Source organism: Onychomys torridus, unplaced genomic scaffold, assembly GCF_903995425.1.
Source record: "Onychomys torridus unplaced genomic scaffold, mOncTor1.1, whole genome shotgun sequence".
Taxonomy (NCBI): Eukaryota; Metazoa; Chordata; class Mammalia; order Rodentia; family Cricetidae; genus Onychomys; species Onychomys torridus.
The window spans coordinates 1-7,105 of record NW_023411854.1 but is presented as its reverse complement, the minus strand read 5'-3'; the positions used below and the strand labels follow the sequence as shown (position 1 = coordinate 7,105).

Sequence of the window (7,105 nt, the reverse complement as noted above, 5' to 3'; positions counted from 1 at the left end):
TGTAGATGGAAGTAGTCCCATGAGGACCAGAGAAGGTGAATTTCTCTATCTGTCAACTGATTTAGTCACTTCCTTTACATTAGATGGAACTCTGTATTGACACTGAGAAAGTTCAATGGATGTGCTGGATCCTTAACCATGTATTAAGGCCAGGCAATTAAGCCTCATCTTCATCTGAGTTTTATTCATGAAGTAAATTAAAAAGTCCAATGTTCTTAGATAACACCTTCTTGAAGAACACGGTGGAAGTCCTTGAGAGAAAGTCATGCTCCAGTTATGATTGCATCCCGTGGCACAACCTTTAGAATAACAGGTTTTTCTGGTTGAAACATTGCCTTTCGGGTTAATTTCAGCGGGATCTGCAATATTGGAAGAAAAATATTGAAAAGCAATGAATGGATCAAAAGCAAGCCCAGAAGAAAAGGATTTTTTTTTAAAAAAATTCAGGATAATGATGCTTTACAGAAATGTAAAAATGCATTTGTTGTTATATATTTTGACTTCCTTATTCTCCAAGCTCTGGTGAGAGCATTCATCCAAACCATGCACTGGGTACAATGCTTATTGAGACTCTCTACTGTATATAGTGCCTGGAATGAAGTCAGGTTGGTTTATGTTATTTCTGTTCTGTTGCTGATTTAGAGTAAAACAGATAAGTTTCACATGTTTGAACCCGATTACTAGTGATTATGTCAAATTATTTTTTAATCCCTGAAAAGCTATTTTTTGGTTTCTTGAAACTTGCAAGTTAACCCTGAGAAGATACAATTCAAGTCTGTGGACAGACCTCAGCTCCTAGATCATATGTCACCATTACAGTTGAGCCCATTCAGGGCTAGTCTTTAGGAGGAGAGACATTTTCTTGCTTTTCTAGCATGTATTCTTGGCTTCCAAGAATAGAGTGGATGAGCAATTTGGAGTAGTACAGTGTTTTCAATGATGCTTTAGGCTCATGTTATTTGGTGATGGAGGCAAATGCCTCCAGTGGAGTGATCTTCTGGTCACAGGAGAATGAAGGAGAACAAAGTTGTCATGGAAATAGAGAAGTGTCAAATTTAAGACGAGTGGAGCTTGTCAGAGCATATGCCTCTTGACAAGTGTGTCATTAAGTCTCAAAATTTGAACCTTGCCTTGTCTGTCTAAATCCCTGTATATGATTATGATTTAAATGCTTCAGTGAGAAAGTGCTAAGATAAGTGAGGTTATGTGTAGGTAAAGCTATGTAATTGCCTTAAATCACAAATCATAAATGCTGTCATCCCTCTATTCACCCAGAAATAAAACTAATTGACAAAGAGAAGCCACATTCTAAATACAGAAGTCCCATAAATTTAAACTGTTGTTCAGGAAAAGGTAAACTCTTCCTCCAAATGCCCCATCTTATTCTTTTAAAATTTTGCATAGTATACATGGGTTTCCCAAAGAGGCAAATGAAAAATGTGTATAAAAATATACATACAAATAGTATCTGTTAATTGTTTAATTATCTTAGTATTTTATGAAATAGTATCATATACTAGCCATACTTTAAACATTTACTTTCAATGTGCAAGCTCTCCTCAAAGAACCATTTGTAGTTCGTTGCAGAGGTGATATAGAAATAATATGAGGTGATATAGAAAAGTGAAGGAATTTTATTCAATACAGTGAGAACAAACACAACCAAACTGGAGGCTTTAATGACAATGTGCGAGCACAGGTGATGAAAACATCGTGCAGGAGTCAAAAGTAGTGCATAAAATAAATGAAGAAAGAAACCCAAGAAGAATATTCATTTGGGAGAATGAACAAGAATTTGAGGTATGAGATCAAAATAAAAAAGGGGGAAAGAGATACATGATTTATAGAAATATGACTACCTCTTTTTTGAAGCAAGAGCTCCAGAGAAGTGAGGCAGAACCATCAAGATATCCAATATAATTGGAGTTCATCATAAACCAAAAACTTTTTGTAAAATTTTTTCAAGACAGAGTTTCTCTGTATAGTTTGGGTGCCTGTCCTGGATCTCTCTCTATAGACTAGGCTGGCCTTAAACCCACAGCAATCTGCCTGTCTCTGCCTCCCGAGAGCTGGGAATAAAGGTGTGTGCTACCATCACCTGGCATATCCAGACACCTTTTAAAGATATTTTTTATTTTATGTACAGGAGTGCTTTGCCTGCAGCACATATTCATGTATACTACATGTGTGCAATCTCAACAGAAGTGAGAGGAGCACATCAGAGGCCCTGTAACTAGAGTTGCAGATAGTTGTGAACCACTATGTAGGGGCAGAAACTGAATCTGGAACTTTTATAAGAGCAACAAGTGTTCTTAGTCATTGAGCCATCTCTTGAACACAGCAATTCTGTTTTAAAATAATGAGTCTCAACTTGGCCTCACATGGGAAGCCAGTGGTTAGCTTTTAAAGCCACACTCTGTGCGAATTATTTTAGGATTTCAGAAATGACCAGGCATCAAGAGTTTCTGTTTTTGTTTTTGAGACCAGGTGTCACTTAACCAATGCTGGCTTCAAATATACTATGGGTTACTTGAAAATCTGGTCCTCTTGCCTTCATCTCCTGAGTTCAGGGATTACAGGTATGCTTCACCAAAGCTACTTCATGCAGTTCTGAGGATGGGAACCAGGGCTTTGTGCATGCAAGGTAAGCACTTTTCCAAATGAGAAACATCTCAGACCCCATATAAGAGTTGTAAAGCTCCTTGATGATTATAATGTATAGCCCATGGTTGACAAGGCTTTCAGAGGAGGGTTCCTGTGAGTTCTGGAAGAAGAGTGCACCACCCAATAAACATAAAGACATGATCACAGCACCTCTAGATGGCATACAACATATCCAATCAACAATGGACATGACTGGAACTTCAAACAGAATGCATATAATCCTGTCATACTGCCCTGCACTAACTCTTCATAATGTACTCTACACAGACACAGCACAAGAGATTCATTAGCTCATGCCTAGATATAGATAACTCATTTGACCATAAAACCAATTATTAAAACTCAAACAAGCAGAGTTGTTTTTATACACAAAACCTTCAGTTGAAAAAAAAAACTGTCTCCCACAAAACATCATTTACAGAGATAGGTTTCCCCTCACCTGTGTTTCTTTACAAGGCTGGAAGGAGAAGTTCTGCAGCACTTTAGTGAGAGCAAGTTTGATGTTCATGAGCGCAAACCTCATGCCAATGCAGTTCCTGGGTCCATTACCGAAGGGCAAGGTATATAAAAGGATTGATGCTGCCCTTGTTGTCCTTTCTGAACCTGAAGACACAGAGTAATGTAAGTCAACAAAAGGGTAGAAGCATAAGAGCTACATACATGAACTTACCTTTAGATATCTAACCGGTAACATACAGATAGTTTGGGGAAAAGTTCATTGAACTTTTTTTTGCAGACATTGGAATATGAGAATTCCACTAAAGGTCCTTTCCATCCTCCTTGCCCTATAAGAGTTTCCACATGACACAGGGCAATGGTGGTGCATGCCTTTAATCCTAGCACTTGTGAGTCAGAGCCAGGTGGATCTCTGTGATTTTGAGGTCAGCCTGGTCTACAGAGCGAGATGCAGGACAGGCACCAAAACTATACAGAGAAACCCTGTCTCAAAAAAACAAAAACAAAAACAAAACAAAACAAAAATAGAGTTTCCACATGGTAGATAATACAGTTGCTGTTTGACAGAAAATTCATCTTATGTGTCCACTAGTGTAATTATGGTGTTATAGGGTAAGGGAAACCAACCATTTTCTGGTTGTATTGGAGTTTCAATTCACAGAGGGAATTAATGCCTGGTATTGTAAATCTGGTCAAAATTCAATGGCTAGGCAGTTCATAGGCTCTAGAAGAGAACATATTACTGTTGTTTTGCTAAGTGGACATGGTATCAAGCTGCCTTCTAAATATTTATGTTTATAAACCAGTTTTAGTGCTGCTGTCAGCCTTGGTCAGAGAGGCTTATGGTTGCAGTAGAAAATAGTTTACCTGGAGAATCATAAATGGTCAAAATGCTGAAAATGGGTGATGGTAGAGTGCTCAGTGATTAATGGGACATTTAAATCATTCCCACTGAGGCACAGGAACATCTCAGAAGAGGAGGCAGAATAGCATAAGAGTAAGTGAATGAAAGGGGTGCTGTGAAACAGCACCATTTGGACATGACACTGCAATTTTACTCTTGCACGCTCAGGAGCTGTGGTTGGTTACACAAGACTGGACCCATGTTGATGCACTCTGTCATGGATGAGGGAGGGAGTTCATGAGGTGCCGCCTCCCGAAAGAGCTACTGACAATTAATCATTTCTGGGGTAGGGGGAAGTTTCTCTTCAATGGTGTAGCTACTGGTGAGTTGTTCATTCTCCAGTAAATAACTCCTATACCTGCTACTCTTATTCAAGCAATTCTTGAGTCACAAGAAAACAGGAAGACTTGAAAGCAGGAGGAAGACTTGCTGAGGACAAATAGGGATTCAACCTTGTGGGAAGGAGAAGAGACAGGGCAATGTGAGATGAAGATGACCAAAATACATTATACAAGCATGCAATTGTCAAAGAATAAAAAAAAATGGAGGTGATATATCTTAAAAATCTAAAGGTCCATTCAGGATAATGCTGGGTTCATCTCTGAAAAGCACATGCCAGTTAGATGGAAGGAAAATGGGTTCCTGTCTCACACTTAAGGTGGTCATTGAATACTTGAGGTAGGAGGAAAAAACCACTCTGTATGCAAATTGTCATATTTTCTTCTCGGACTCTCTTCCCCTCTCCTCTGTTTTCTTCCCTTTCTCGGCCATTCTCCTCACAGAATGCAAATGGACGCAAAATCACATTTAGATCATTTTCCCGTAAGAAACGTCATAGCATATACTGGCAAGCATGGTTCAGGGTGGGTTCTCACTCCTGGGATTCTGGTACCTTTCAGGGCAGAATTCCTCAGGCTCAGGCCAGTACTGTGGGTCATGGTGAAGAACATAAACTGGTATCATTGCTAGGGACCCTTTGGGAAAAAACACACCATCCATTTCAATATCTTGTTTACAGATTCTCTCAAGTCTACTAGCAATTGGGTATAATCTGAGAGTTTCATTCAACACCATGTCAAGGTACTCCATTTCCATCACTTTATCATACTTGGGAGGTGCCTGGAAAGAAAGAAAAATATTTGTACTGTGATTTTACATTAACTTTCAATATGTCTGCATTGTAATGTTGCATTCTCAGTAGCTCCAAGGCTGAATTCAGCATTGCATAGGTCCTAGGCAATTAACAAAACATTTTATAAGGTTTATAAATGATTTTATTTTATGTGTGGAGGTATTGTTTTGCCTACATATGTGTTTTATGTACTACATGAGTGCAGAGCCCACAGAAGTCGGAAGAAGGTGTCAGATCTCTTGTAACTGGCATTACAGAGCGCTGAGAGCTGCCATTTGGGGTTGGGAATCAAACTGGATGCTTCTTCCTAAAGAGTAGCCAGTGTTCTTAACCATTGAGCCGTCTATCCAACCCCTTACAAAGTGGTTAGAATAACTATTACTTGGGGGCTTAAAGATTAGCCAAGTGTCTACCATGCAAGCCTGGGTCAGATACACATCATGTATAAAGTGAGACACAGTTGCACACATGTATAATTCCAGCAGTGGGGCAGAGGACACAGAGTGCTTGAGGTTCAGTGAAAAATCATGTCTTAAAACACGGTGGGGAGTGATTTAGAAAAATACCCAATGTAGGTCTAACACACACACACACACACACACACACACACACACACACCACTGAGGGCAATGAGGTATATCTCCTTTTCCCTCCTCCTCAAAGCACCATCCATTCACCTTATTGGGCAGAGCCACATCGATCTCCTCCTGCAGTTTCTTCTGGATATTAGGGTGAGTGGCCAGTAAATACAGGGTGAAGGCAATCGTGTTGCTGGTGGTTTCATAGCCACCGGAAATAAAGATAATTGACTGGGCTATGATCTCCATGTCAGACAGAGCTGAAAGTAAGAAAAATATTTCAGGAAAGTCAAGTCAGGATGGACCATCACAGAAGAGATGAAGAGAAAAATCAAATGAGGCTCCTTTTTCCCTAGAGATAAATATGGAGAAATCATTCAGTCTCCCTTGGGCTGTTAGCACTCTGACATCTATGGAACACAGCCAGAGAAGCAGAAGATTGCTTCAGCCAGGATAGTGCCCATGGAGGCCAGAAGAGGGCATATGATCTGCTAGACATAGAGTTGTAAAAGACTGGGCTTTCAGAGGTAGGTGCTGGGAACTGAACTCTAGTCCTTTGCTAGAACTTAAGATGTTTTTGTGTATGTATGTTTGCACATGTGTACAAGTGCCCTTGGAGGACATAAGATGGCATTGGAGCCCATAGAGCTGACGTTACAGGCAGTTGTAAACCTTTTCCATGAGTGTTGTGATTCTGTTGTTGGCAATTTTTTTCTTCCAATTACTTTAAGTCCTTGCTATTAAATTGAAACTGGACTATAACCCACAGTCAGTGGGTATTTAAAAAGTATTATCTATTTAGCAACCAAAATTGAAACAGAAGAGCTAATGATATATAGCTCAATATTTGGAGAGCTTGCCTAGCATGCTTTAAGCCATGGGGTCAATTCCCAGCACCATATAAACTAGGCATGGTGGCATAGATGTTAAAAGGTAATTCTCAGACTTTGTGAATGTGAGGTCAGACTGGGCTACATGTGTCCCAGCCTCCAAAGGATGAGAAGTATAGACGAATTTGAAGTTAGCTGATCATACAAAAGGGTTACAAGTGGGCAAACTGGAGAGAATTTGAAACATAAAATACATGATGACTTTTAAAAAGCAAATTTGTGGACCTAGAAGACCATATTTTTATATATAAGCAATTGTATGTACTAGAAATACGCAAATAGAAATAATGGAAGACTCTCTTCACTTTAGCTACTAATGCATACATGTTGAATTAAGTCTGGAATTCGGATGCCATCATTTTTCAACTATCATAGTAATAATGGTTTTCAATTAAAATATAAACATTGACTGGAAGCTAGAGAGATGGCTCAATGGATGAGAACATTTGCTGCACAAGCATGAGAATCTGAGTTTAAAATC

The 7,105-nt window shown here is 39.3% G+C and overlaps 1 pseudogene; it reads right to left on the bottom strand.

The window, feature by feature from the left end:
• Positions 1 to 263: 263 nt before the first annotated feature.
• Positions 264 to 5,994, bottom strand: LOC118575397 (annotated as a pseudogene).
• Positions 5,995 to 7,105: the final 1,111 nt, after the last annotated feature.